Consider the following 14,704-nt stretch of genomic DNA (forward strand, 5'->3'; position numbering starts at 1 on the left):
AGGTGAGAATTATTTGGTATCATCTTGGAGGCTGCCTACCACAAATATCTGCCTCACAGCGTAGCTCTCATCATCAAATGAGGTAACGGGTCTGAAACACTGTAAACTTTAGCCTACTGTATAAATATTGGGTATTATTTTATCATTGACTTGGATTTGTTGTCCAAAGCTAATTAAAGTTTACTTATTCATGGTTCCTGCTTTAATTGCTCAAAATTCTTACAGTGTCTTGGATTCTACAACTGTCTGTAAAATAGAGGCACGTTTTTGAGACTATGTTCCTCGTTGGCATTTAGTTGCCAGGAGGAAACAGATAAAAGGGAGAAGCTGGCAGTTCTAGGATTACCAGGAGTGAGAGCCAAAGGACCATTTTAGCTCAATTCTGTTGCCCTGCTTGTCAACTCAGCATTTGTCTCCTCACAGCTTTATTACGTGGGCTGAAAAGATGCAACAGAGAAAATTGCAAAATTTGCAACGAGAAGGGGAAAAGAACCTAGGACTGGGACCCAAGAAGAAACACTGAGTGTCCTCGGGTGATTGGCCAGGGAACGGCGCTTATCTGGAATCTGGTCCAGCTTCAGGCTGGCCCCAGGAGAGCGGGTTCAGACAGGATGGAGATGAGGGTGTGGTAGGACCGTAGCCAGATGGCTGTAAGTGGCCCGTTCCCTCCCTGCCTCCTCCCGTGTTTACGGCTTCTGGAACACAGCGCTCCCTGGCCTCTAAAGCCCTTGACGGTGGTGGATTTCAGGCTGCCTTCTGCTGTTCTTGGGTTATGATTCTATCACAGACAACACATGGACTTTAGGCTCCATACGATGATAAAATCTAACCCCACGTTCACCAGAGCAGAATCTGATGATTTGGGTAGTTACTATCATGACCTGGATGTTTCCTTTCAACTTTCTGAGTCCAGTCCTGTATCTTCAGCAGCTCTCTTAGGAGTCTAGTCTCTCATGTTTACTCCCTCGAATGTCAAAGAAATCTGTTTTCTCACCTATCCAGAAAACTCTGTCATAATTTTATAAATATTAACATCTGTGTTAGACATTTCCAGAATGTTCAGGTATCTTATTTCATTTAATCATCAGTGTGACCCTGTGACATAGGTAATATTACTTTCATTCGAAGGCTGAGAGAAAGGAAACATGAAAGATCGAGCAATTGGTTTAGTAGGGCACAGCTAGTAACTGACTCCCAAACGCAGCTCTCCAGGCCTTCTGCTGACCGCATCCCAGATAGGAGGGGTTCTCTTAACTTACAGCACCTCTGCTCTTTCTTGGGGGAAGAGAGTGACCTACTGAAGTAACCCATTACACATAAATAACGCTTTATACAGGCTGTGGAAGCCATTCTCCCTACACACTCTGTTCAGGGTCGGGGCATTACCCAGGAGCTCCCATCCAGCTAGTTTAGAAGTTAATGAGAAGACTGAGCGATCCTGGGAGTGGCCAGAGACCACGTATAGACGAGTTGACAATAACTCAAGGTTAAGGTCAGCTCTGCAAACCCCAGATAAATTCTGGAATCATTCCTATCTTCTGAGGCTCCTCCAGATTGGACGTGCTCAGAGGAGGCATGGCACTGGTTTGGGCTCCATCCTAGTGTGGATTCCTGCTTGGGATGGGGCAAAAACTGCACTGACCTCCGTGGGTGTGTGGTGGCGGGAGGGAGCACACAGTTTTGCCTTACGCAGAGATCTGATCACCCTGGTCATCTTGTGACACTCCTTAGCATCTAGCAAGCACAAGTTAGCACAGAGCACGTACTCAAACGTTTTTTGAATTTAACCAAATGATAAGCAATATTTTGTCTTGTTTTTTTCCCCCTCCAGGAAACCTATTGTACAAATGAAATACACTTAACTGAAATTTCTCTCTCTCCTTCCATTCTCCCCCTTTCTTTCTTTTTTTTCTTGCCTCCCATACATTCATTTATATAGGATGTTAACATTTTCAGTGTCTTGCAGTCTCCTCAAGCCCTACACAGAGAAGGGCAGAATACAAACAAATAAGGAGCCTCCCAAAATAATCTCATTTGATCTGTTCATCATTTTTACTCAGAATGCACATCAAATATAATTTGCCATTAACTGATTCTACCTCAAATCCGGGTGTTTGTTCTATTTTATTTTTCTGCTTCCTGCATTAAGAAGCTATTATCCTTTGTCCTCCACTCCCACCCCTGGAGAGAGAAAAAAAAAATCCTCTTGTTTTCTGTGGGTGGCCTGTGTGGGTTCCTGAGCAGATGTTCAAGGAGTTAGATTTCAGCATCTGTAAATTTGGGCGTGAGTCCCTTTGGTCAGCCGTTAGTATTCACTAAACTGCTACCTGAGTACCTCCCTCCCCACCTCTATTACTTTTTTCACTTTATTTTCAACTCCATTATTTAAATGAACTCTTCCACTTTCTGAGTGTGTAGTTTCTTACAGTAATAAGTACCAGTGGCCTAATATCCAGGGCAGATTTCAAAATTATTTAGGTCATACGAATACTGACAATTCTTTTCTCAGCTGATTCAGGGACTTCAAGGACATCAGAAAAGTGATATTTAGCAATTAGCCTCAAGAAAATGATACCAAGCTCTTGACCAAGCTCCACAGTTTTCTTTGAACAACTTAACCGAAGTTTTTCAATACAGAATGCTGCAGTGCAGCCCAACATTTTCTGTGTTTATCTTCTTTGAAGGAGACAGCGTGGAAGCGATGCGGAGGAAGTTCTGAAGCTCCCTTAGGAGAAACGGCCCTTTCTGGCAGGTGGTGGAGAAATCAAATCACCAGATTGAAAAACACAGCCCTTGATGTGATAATCACTTTCAGGGAATACGTATTCGAAAATTTAAATTTAGCAACCTGATTGAAAGTGACCATACATTTCTACATTATAAAACGTATGATTCTGAAAGACGGATGGGAGAAAACCTGTAGGAGAAGAGGAATGAAAATCAATTAACTGGATTCCAAGAACTGAAAGTGTCCCCTGGGAAGGGTTTTTAAAAGACAAAGAAGTCCAAGAGAACTGCTTGTTTCATAAGAAAACAATACGGTTTTAATAACATAAGGAAAAACAATCTTGATCCATGAGAAAGCAGGGAAGGGGAGAAAGCAATTAACTTGGCAGGGCCAAGCGTTGCTTGAAAATGATCTCAGAGGTGGAAGTTCGCCAGGCTACCAGTGAAAAGGATGGAAAAAAAATGGAAACAATTTGCTGAGAAAACCAGAAAAGCCAAAGCAGGAAATGAAATGCAACTAGCAAAGGACACAAAGAGAAATAGGGAAAAAATGTATTATTTAAATACTTAAGCCATAAGTGAGAGAGAGAGAGAAAAATGTTACTCTTCATAAATGAAAAAAGAAAGCTAAAAATATGGAAAGTTTAAAAAGTTTTAAATTATGGAAGTGATATTTCACGTCTAATCCCTCCATTCATGCACAACCATTTTGTGTGCATTTTGAAAAACATTTTGGTACATTTTCTTCTAGACCTGAGCTATAGAATACTTGAAATGTGGCAAGCTCAAATTGAGATGTGCTGTGTCAAATACACACTGGATTTTGAAGATTTAGTAAAAAAAATTACGTTAATTATTTTTATATTGATTACATGTTGAAATTATTATATTTTGAACAATAGTGTTAAATACAATATATTATTAAAATTAATTTCACCTAAATTACACAAATGGGTCACATTATATTTCTACTGGACAGTGCTGTTCTACTCTTTATTTTCTACACAAGATAATCAGGAATTCTTTGTTAACCTAGAATCATCTGAAGTTAATCAATTAAAATAGAAATCAAAATTTTATAAAAAGTACTTAAAAAGATTAATTATGATTTTTACCTTGAAAATGTAGTAAAAATTGTACAAATAGCTTTATTATAAACCCTTAAAATAAAATTTAGGTTATACTTGGAATTATACATCAATTCTTAGAAGAAAATATTAATAAATAAAATGGTGGGGGAGGGGATCGTGGGATAATTTTTCCAGAGAAAATGAAAGCTAGCTTAATGCTACATTTTTCACTTCACATTTGATTATTTTGTAACACAATCATAAAGAAGCCAATATTGCAAAAATGTTTGAAGAGTTCATCAATTTCCTCAATGGCCTCTCATAATACTTTAACAGTCAAATTACTCTCTTTTGCATGGAATGTCTTGTTACCATTCTTCTTCACTTTCTCTTCAATTTTTTATTGATCTAACTTTCCAGATCCTTATTTGTTAGTGGCTTTGCATGTGATTTGGGCGGGCTCTCTAAACGCCTTCTCCTCATTTCATTAAATCTTGCAACTACGGAGACTCAGATAATGAATATGCGGATAATGAGGACCCCGTGTATATTTACATAGCTGGGGGAACACTGTCATACGGGTCTATACCCTATATCCACTTGACACTACAGCACAGTTGTTTCCCAATAGCTTTAAGAGTTCTTAACAAACACCATCGTAAGTGAATGACTACATAATGGTCCATCTTACGGGTAAACCATAATCTGTAATTTATTGAATCATTTCCTTAATTTGGATTGTTTATGTTGGTTAATTATTTTGCTATTATAAACAATGAAAAAAATAACTTCTCTGAACCTAAATTTTTATTACATTCCTGTTTTTTTTTTTTTTTCTGATAGATACCTAGAAATGTAACCACAAGGTAGAAAATTATAGACATTTTTATCCAAACTCTGGAATAGTTTTTCCAAATGTTAGTTGTAATTTATACTTTTGAGTGTTCACGGAATCATAGCTTTGCCAACAATGAGTAATACCAAGAAAAATATTTTTGTTAATCTAATATGTGAAAATGATACCTATTTACTTTTTATTTGAATTTCTTTGATAGTGGGTTTAAGATGTTTCTTAACTATTTATATTTTATTATTCGGAAGTTCTCTGTTCATGTTATTTTTTTCATTTATCTAGGGTGGATGTTTTTGTACTTTACCTATTTCCAAGAAGTTTGATATATTAAAGATATTAACCTTTTGTCTAGTACATTTGTAAAAACCTAGGTTTTTACTTTTTATTATTATTGAAGATTTCAAACATATAGCAATGAACAGAGAATATTTATAAGAATTCTTTATGGTCACCACTAGTTTTAAAATCTTAAATTTTGCCATATTTGGCAAAGCCTTACAGAAACAATTGAATCCCCCGTGGGACTCCACCCAAGTTGTCACCCTCCGCCTGTTCCAGGAGCCTTTTCTTTATGCTTCTCATTGTCATTTCTGTGCATGTTCTTATATTTACTACACATTTTTGTGTCCATAAATTATACAGAGTTTTGTTTTTCAAGTTCTAAAAATGTGTATAAACGGTGTGATGTGTCATTCAAGAGGTGGTTTCTTTTTTTCTTGCTCAAATGAATTTTTTGGGATTTATCCATGTTAATACACTAACTTCTATAGATATTTAATCGTAACTATTCATTCTTCTGTTTAGACTTTTTTTTTTTTACTATTACAGATAATGCAAAAGAAATTTAAAACAAGCCTCCTGGGGCTGGCCCGGTGGCACAGTGGTTAAGTGCGCACATTCTCGTTCGTGGTCCTGGGGTTCGCTGGTTCAGATCCCGGGTGTGGACATGGCACCACTTGGCAAGCCATGCTGTGGCAGGTGTCCCACGTATAAAGTAGAGGAAGATGGGCATGGATGTTAGCTCAGGGCCAGTCTTCCTCAGCAAAAAAAAAAAAAAAAAAAGAGGATGCTTGGTACCAGATGTTAGCTCAGGGCTGATCTTCCTCAAAAAAATAAATAAACGAATAAATAAAACAAGCCTCTGCATGCATTTGTGCTATAGTTTTTTGAAGGTTCCTCTAAGGAGAATTCCCTGGTCCTAGAGATGCATGTCCTTAATTTTACTACATTGTGCCATATTTTCATCCATAGTGGGCTGTACCGATTTACATTCTCACCAGCAGTTGTAAGAATTCCTATTTCTCTGCATCCATGAAACAATTTGGTATTGACAAGCTTTAATTTTTTTTCAAACTTCCATTTTCTTGATTCTAGTGAGGTTGAACATCTTTTCATAAAGATGTTGGCCATTTGGATTTCTCTTTCTGTATATTTCCTATTTGTATCCTTTGACCATTTTTCTGTTGGGTTGTTTGTTCTGTCATGTTGAATTGTGTAAGCATTTCCTGTTCTCTGGACATTAATCCTTTTTTGATTATATGCAATGAAAATTTCATCTCTCAGTCTGTGACCTGTCTTTATGCTTCACTTTTATAGTAAAGAATTTTAGAAAATCCAATTTAATCAAATTAATTCATTTTTCTCATATAAAGTTACTACTTTTTTGTCTTGTTTAAGAAAATCTCAGGGCCGGCCCTGTGGCTGAGTGATTAAGTTCATGCACTCTGCTTTGGCAGCCTGGGGTTCACCAGTTCTGATCCTAGGCATGGACCTACACACCACTCATCAAGCCATGCTGTGGAGGCATCCCACATAGAAGGACTAGAATGACTTACAACTAGGATATATACCTATGTACTGGGGCTTTGGGGAGAAAAAAAAGGAGGAAGTCTGGCAACAGATGTTAGCTCAGGGCCAATCTTCCTCAAAAAAAAAAAGGAGAATCTCTACTGTGAGACCATGGAGATATTCTCCCGTTTTTCCTCTAAAAGGTATGAGGCTTTCTTTTCAGATTTATGCTTTAATCCATTTGGAATTTATTTCTGGTTGGTGGGAGGGGGAGATACAATTTTGTGGGGAATCAGTTGTATCAGGATCATTTATTAAATATCCCATCTTTTCTTAAAAAAAATCTCCATTTATGTATTTATTTCTTTATTTGCTGAGAAAGATTAGCTCTGAGCTAACATCTGTGCCAATCTTCCTCCACTTTATCTGTGGGCTGCCACCACAGCATGGCTGACAAGTAGTGTAGGTCCTCACCTGGGATCTGAACCCACGAACCCAGGCTGCCGAAGCGGAGTGTGCCGAACTTAACCACTATGCCACAGGGCTGACCCCTCCATTGACTTTTTAAGGTCATTTCACTCATATACCAAGTTTGAATTTGTATGAGAGTCTGTTTCTGAACTCTCTATTCTGTTCTGTTGGCTTATTTGTCCATCCTTTGCTAACACACTCTGTCAATAAATCTTCTTTTTTTTTTTTTGAGGAAGATTAGCCCTGAGCTAACATCTGCTGCCAATCCTCCTCTTTTTGCTGAGGGAGACTGGTCCTGAGCTACATTGCACCCATCTTCCTCTACTTTATAAATGGAATGCCTACCACAGCACAGCTTTCCAAGTGGTGCCATGTCCTGACCCAGGATCCAAACCAGCGAAGCCTGGGCTGCTGAAGTGGAAAGTGCGCACTTAACCGCTGTGCCACTGGGCTGGCCTCTCTCAACAAATCTTCTTTATAATGAGTCTTGATCCCTGGGAGGGCAAGCCTTGCCTCTCACTTTATTTATCTACTTCAGGGATGTCTTGGATATTTTAGCCCTTTTCCCTTACATGTGAATTTTAGTATTAAATAAATATTTGAATGGAATCATAGTTCTTTTATAGATTTGTTTAGGGAGAATTGATGTCTTTTCAATATTGAGTCTTCCATTCACGGACATGTTTTATTTCTCCGTTCATTCAGGTCTTTTTTTATGTACTTCAATACAGTACTTTTCTTAACAAAGATTTTATACAATATTTATTAGTTTTATAGGTGTCTTACAGATTTTGTTGATTTTGTGAATGAGATTTTTCCATAAAGTTTTCTAATTGATTAGTACTTATTTAGAGACATCTGTTGACTTTTTAACAGCTTTATTGAGATGTAATTCACATATCACACAATTTATCCATTTAAAGTATACAATTTAATGCTTTTTAATGTATTCAAAGATATACGCAACCATCACCACAGTCCCTTTTAGAATATTTTCATTATCTCAAGAAGAAACTCGCTGTCTTTCAGCTAACCTCCTGTTCTCCCATCCCCCCCCTCCTCCAGCCCCAAGCAACCACTAATCTGCTTTCTGTCGCTATAGATTTCCCCATTCTGGACTTTCATATGAGTGGAATAACATAATATGTGGTCTTTGTGACTGTCTTCTTTCACTTAGCACATGTTTTAAGGTTTATCTCTGTTGCGGCATGTATCCGTACTTGATTACCTTCTAAGGTTGAATAGTACTTCATTGTATATACATATTCTATTGATTTCTATATATTGATTTTGTTTCTAATAACTGCTGATGCTTTTATTAATTTTATTGATATTAATTTTCTATGTAGATTTTCTATAGATAATCCTATCCTCTGCCAATAGGGGTAGTTTTGTAAAACAGATAGTCCCTTTCTTCAAAAAGCCTAACATTTCCTTAGAAAAGTACGAGAAGCTGAAGGCGGGAACATGAATAACAAGTATTCAGCATTGTCTATGTGCTAAGTACACTTTTAGATACTTTAGAAGTGTATTCTGATTTAATAAGTACAATAATTTTTATCCATTTTATAGATTAGATGTCTGAGGCTTCTAGAATTAAGTGATTAGCTCAAAACCAGGATTCAAACCAAGACTTTCTAGCTCTAAAGTCCAGGCTTTTGTGATATGTAAGTGGCATATGTCATGGTTGTCAAGAGCATTTTAAGTTAAGGTGGCCAGGATATTAATGGTTTCCAGAAAAGAATGGATTTAAATGATCCCCTCAATGGTGCGTAGGCATGAGGTAGAGAGGAGCAGTAGATGATAATTGAAGCAGGGGTGGAGGAGGTGAGCAAAGGCACAGAGTCAGGAAAGCACTAAATAGCCTGGAGATCAAAGGGTAGACCAGTTGGTTGTAATGTACTAGTTGTGTAAGCTGGTCTTGAGAAATAAATCTAGATAGGTTGGAGGATTATCTAATGAACACTCTTATCATGACACGCAGCACAGATTGAAGTAGGAAAAGTCAGAATCTCAGGCAGGACGCCATTGCTGTAGTTAAAGTGAGTAATAATAAAGACTCTGCATCAATCTTAGGATGGAGTCCAACCAAAGAACTTACCCTGGTTGACCACGCCTGACATGGTCTTTCCCCTCCCTTTTCTCTAGCCTCATTTTTGTCCCTGGCTGTCTCAGCTCCAGCCTCACTGACCTCTCTCAGTTTCTTGAAGTTACTGTGTTCTTTCTGACCAAATGGTCTTTGAATAAATTATTCCATCAGTAAGTAACTTTCTTCCTTCTCGCCACAAGCCATGTCCACTTTTCTAGTCAACTTCTACTCACACATCATGTCTCAAGCCTTAATTGTGTCCTTGTCTTTCAGAATATTCATTTCAATTTGTAGGTACTATATATTCATTAATATTTTCTTGAGGAACATTAGCTTCTTCCACCAGCTTATAAATATCATTGCTGGACTAGGGAGCAGTCTGTGTCTATTTTTACTTACCTAGTTCCTAGCACAAAGCCTGGTGCAGAATAGGCATTCCAGACATATCTGTTAAATGAATGAATAAAAGAATGAATTACTTGAATTAGGAAGGATGAAGTCAGTAAGAATACAATGGGCAAGAAGGAAAGGAGGTTGCAAAAGTTTTTAAGAAGAACTGACTTGACTTGGTGATTAAATAGAGGAATGAGAGAGGTGGAGGAATTAGGAATGGTTTTCAAGTTTAGCCCCTAAGTGATTAATTAAGAGAGAAGTTATAATATTAACAAAAATGCAGAAGCCAGAAAGATGATGAATTTAATTTTAGATATCAAATCACTATGAAAGCCCCAAGGAAGACAACATCGAATAGGCATTTTTGGGTAAAAATAGTCTTATATGTAGATACAGATGTTGGACACATTTTCAGAATGAAGCAAACATCCATCCCAGAGAGTGGGTGAAATTAACAAGGGAAAGAGAACACACAGAATAGCAGAGCCCCAGGGAACTGAATCTTGACAAACGTCCATGGTAAGGAGGCAGTAAAAGGAAGAGGCGTTGACAAAGGGGACATGGGAGCAGGCAGAGAGCAGAAACATGAGGGTTGTGTGCTGCCACAGGAGCCACAGGAGGACAGAATCCCATTGAGTGGAACATCAATATTACACAGGAAGAATGAGGACCAAAAATTAGTCATTGACCTTTTGACAATTCCTTGGTGACCTTTGGGAGTAAAGCTTCTACAGAGCATGAGGTGAGGCAAAAATACTGATTTCAGAAAGAGACTACTTGTCCAGATCACTGATTTAAAAAGTGTGGCAATGGAAAGAAAATGCAAATAGGATTGTAAATAGTGGAAGAAACATCAAGGAACATGCCTCACCTTACTAGAAATCTCAATGTGCCCACAGACAGAGGAGAAAAAGTCTGGGGAGAGGAGAAACTGAAGGGGCTGTGGGATGGGGTCAGCCATGCTTATGGAGGGAAGACAGTTCAGGAAGAAGTGATGAAGCAGGTGGTGTAGCTAACTTGAGTAAAAGAGGATGCTCCTTCTGGAAGGAACAAAGTCTTTGAGGTGGAGAAAGAGGACAAGGCATCAATCTTAGTCAGATAGGAGATTATCATTTCTTGTCAAGACTGCTGAAGACAACAACAAAAGATCCTATATAACCAAAGAAATCTTGAGAAAAAAGCACAAAACTGGAGGTCTCACATTCCCTTATTTCAAAATATGCTAAACAGCTACAGTAATCAAAACAGCATGATACTGGCAGAAAAAGAGACACGCAGATCAAGGGAACAGAATTGAGCACCCAGAAATAAACCCACATATCTATGGACAGCTAATTTTGATAAAGGATCCAAGAACGTACAATGGAGAAAGGAAAGTCTCTTCAGTAAACGATGTTGGGAAACTGGACAGCCACATGCAAAAGAATGAAAGTAGACTATTATCTTACACCATTCACAAAAATTAACTCAAAATCGATTAAAGACTTGAATGTAAGAGGTGAAACCATTAAACTCCTAGAAGAAAACACAGGCCGTAAGCTCTTTGACATCGGTCTTAGCAATATCTTTTTGAATATCATCTCTCCTCAGGCAAGAGAAACAAAAGGAAAAATAAACAAATGGGACTACATCAAACTAAAAAGCTTCTGCACAGCAAAGGAAACCTCATAAAATGAAAAGACAATCTACCAATTTGTGCAAGTAGAAGATAATTGCAAATCATATATCCAATAAGGGATTAACATCCAAAATATGTAAAGAGCTTGTACAATTCAACAACAACAAAAAATCCAATTAAAAAATGTTCAAAGGATATGAACAGACATTTTTCTAAAGAATATATACAGATGGCCAACGGGCACATAAAAAGATGTTCAACATCACTAATTATTAGGGCAATGCCAATCAAGACCACAATGAGATATCACCTCAAGCCCATCAGAATGACTATTATTGAAAAGACAGGAAATAATGAGTGTTAGAGAGGATGTGGAGAAAAGGAAACACTCATACGCTGCTAGTGGGAATATAAACTGGTGCAGCCACTATGGAAAACAATATGGATGTTCCTCAAAATATTAAAAATAGAAATACCATATGATCCAGCTTCTGAGCATTTATCCAAAAAACACAAAAACACTAGTGCAAAAAGATACATGCATCTCTATGTTCATTGTAGCATTATTCCCAATAGCCAAGAGCTGGAAGCAACCTAAGTGCCCCTCAGCAGATGAACAGATAAAGAAGATGTGGTGTATGTATAGATGGAATACTACTTAGCCATTGAAAAGATGAAATCTTGCCATTTGTGACAACATGGATGGACCTTGAGGGTATTATGCTAAGGGAAACAAGTCAGACGGAGTAAGCCAAATACCCTATGATTTCACTCATTTGTGGAAGATAAAACAAAAACAACAACAAACAAACACATAGACACAGAGAATAGATCGGTGGTTACCAGAGGGGAAGTAGGGAGGAGGGGAGGTCGAAGGGAGTAAAGGGGCACATGTGTACAGCGACAGACGGCAACTAGACTTTTGGTGGTGAACATGATGTAGTCTACACAGAAGTTGAAATATAACGATGTATACTTGAAATTTATAGTGTTATAAACCAGTGTTACCTCAACAAAAAATTAATTAAAAAAAAAGACCGCTGAGGGGCCTGCCAGGTGGCACAGTGGTTAAGTTCGAATGTTCTGCTTCAGTGGCCTGGGATTTGCTGGTTCGGATCCCAAGTGTGGACCTACGCACTGCTTGTCAAGCCATGCTGTGGCAGGCGTCCCACATATAAAGTAGAGGAAGATGGGCACGGATGTTAGCTCAGGGTCAGTCTTCCTCAGCGAAAAAGAGGAGGATTGGTGGCAGTTGTTAGCTTAGGGCTAATCTTCCTCAAAAAAAAAAAAAAAAAAGACTGCTGAAGATACTGGAGTGGGAGGGGAAAGCTGAGTGCTTGAAGGATGTGGAGCAATTGGGACTAGGCATCCACATCCCCAATATTCTCCACTTGCACAAACTCAGGCTGAGAAAAAAAGTGTTCTTGCCCTAGAGCAAGCTGCCTGTTTGCCAGACCAGTAGTGACACAGCCTCTTTAAAATGCCCCAGAAGCCATGAGAACTAAAAACAGAAAAAAAAAAAAAGCAGCTTCAAGGGCTGACAGGGAGTAGCAGCCACAGTGCATTCTGGGATGGTGCTCACAGCTGGCCCCAGCCGCACCACACGTGCCCCTGCCGTGCTCCCTCTGAGGACTGTGGGAAGGGCGCTTTCCTGTGTACACAGGTGGAGGAGAACACGTTTCCCATCTCCAGCCCTGCCTCTGGCCCAGCCCAGCTGCCAACACCCTTCCTCTGGGCTGTGAACTCTAACGCATGGTCAGGCATAGGGCGCCTTGGAGGCAGTAATGAAAATCCCTTAGATTTCCTCTCCATAGTTTCAAAAGGGCTTTCCCAAAATATGATCTCATTGCATTCTCATGGGACCTTGGCATTATCATACTCAATTTAAAGATGCCAATCGTTAAATGTCTTGAGTAAGGCCATGCAGCTAATATGCAGCTAGGCCTTTTGATTTGAAAAACCTGGCTCTTTCAAACACCCACATTGTCTACACCTGACTGATCTACTTTCCAGGTGAGGAGGTGGGTTCTGGGAATTGGGAGGCAAGAACGGAAAGAACAAGAAAAGGTGGATGATAGACCTGGGTGGGTGTTTGCCACCCAGCCTGAGCTTGCTGCGGGCACCCCTTTCCTTCTGTGGGTCGGGAAGCCATTCTCATTTCTGCTAGAGGGAACTGATGGTGCCTATAAATTTAAAGTTGTCTCATGGAAATAAAAGGCTTAGTGAGTTCCTAGAAGCAGCAGAACAGGCAATTTACATGTGAGTTTGGTGATGATGGAGGTTCTTGGGACATTGATAGGAGGGAGAAACGTCTGAATCTATACTTGTCAATCTTAGGCAAACCCCATCACTGGAAATACAAGAGGGAAACGGCCTATTTCCTCCTCCTTCACCTTGGATGTGTGCTGGTCCACTCCTAGGTGAAGGGCACGGACCAGATGTGTGACCCTGGGCGAATCGCTCCATCTCTCTGGGCTTGGGCTTCCTTTCCTGGAAAACGATGAAGTCGCGCTAGATGATGATTCCTAAGGTCTGACTAACTTGAATAGTCTTTGAGTCCAGGATTCTTAGGAAAATGGAAATCATTAGAGCAGGAGGAGAAAAGTTTCTTCATGTGGGCTTCCTGTTCAGGGCCTTTTCTGATTTCCCACAGGGGCTATGAAATCTTTAACGAGCCCGTGAAACAACATCATGTTCTTGGAGGTGGGTTGTGCCCTTGTGCTATTTGCAAAACTAACTATCCAAACTAATCAATTAACCAACTAACATCCAACTAATCAACTGACTGACTGACTGACTGACTGACTAACACATACCTGAACAGCAGCCAGAGAGCAGGGGAGGAGCCATTGCAAACATCCTCTTCTGTGGAGAACAGTGATTGGCGTCTACAGCAGGGAGTGGCGCTGAGGCCTCCCCTCAGCAATCCTGGAGCTGCAGTGTCCAGCAGACCCCCAATGTGAACAACGTGGCCAACTGAACCCGTCTTATGGCCAGGCCATTGTGCCTCGGAATGAATCATTTCTAAGTAAGAAGTTTCTCAAAAGCTTGAATGGCTGGACGGCAGCCCCGGGATGTTTCCTGAGACAAACCTGCAACTGCTTGGTGCTCTTAGCTTGCAGGGCACGGCGATTTGGGTTTCATCTGGCCGTGCCAAGTGTGGAGAGGCCCCGTGTGCACTTTCAGTCACATGACCTGGTGACTCAGGCCCTTTCTGGTTCATGCTTGTTGGATATGGGAACAGGGAGGAAAGGTGAGAAAACCCTTCGCTGTGGCTCTCTGGGAGGGTCCGGGGTTGAGTAATAGTCTGTTGTTATATGGGTTGCCCTGAGCTCTTTTTACGTGAGCATAATAAAGTTATCTTATAGCCACAGAATTGCCATTTTCAGACGAGGTTTCCGGAGCTCATGTATTCCATCTCCCGTTTCCAACAGGAGTAAGCTAAAGTCATCCGAGGGAAAAGAAAATCTACATTTCACCACTTCCTTTAGGGAAATAGTTTGGTATTTAACCACCTCATCACCAGAAATATTTTTTGTGCTATTTAACCTGAATCCACCCTGCCACGTTTCAGCCGGATTCCTCTCACTCTGGGAGACACGGTGGAAAATTCTTTCCACGACAGTAGGAATGTCTAAGTAACCTCAAGAGAAGATGCTTATTCCAAATTTATTCTCTCTTGCCTGCCAATCTAT

At 39.8% G+C, this 14,704-nt stretch overlaps 1 long non-coding RNA gene across 1 annotated transcript; it reads right to left on the reverse strand.

Annotated features, from left to right (window-relative positions):
- Positions 1-2,582: 2,582 nt before the first annotated feature.
- LOC111773927 (uncharacterized) lies at positions 2,583-14,155 on the reverse strand. The gene is made up of 3 exons (XR_002808649.2): positions 13,826-14,155; positions 9,398-9,445; positions 2,583-2,917 (listed from the first exon to the last, which is right to left on the reverse strand). It is a non-coding gene; the product is annotated as an uncharacterized lncRNA (long non-coding RNA).
- Between the last annotated feature and the right edge of the window lie 549 nt (positions 14,156-14,704).

Source organism: Equus caballus, chromosome 6, assembly GCF_041296265.1.
Source record: "Equus caballus isolate H_3958 breed thoroughbred chromosome 6, TB-T2T, whole genome shotgun sequence".
Taxonomy (NCBI): domain Eukaryota; kingdom Metazoa; phylum Chordata; class Mammalia; order Perissodactyla; family Equidae; genus Equus; species Equus caballus.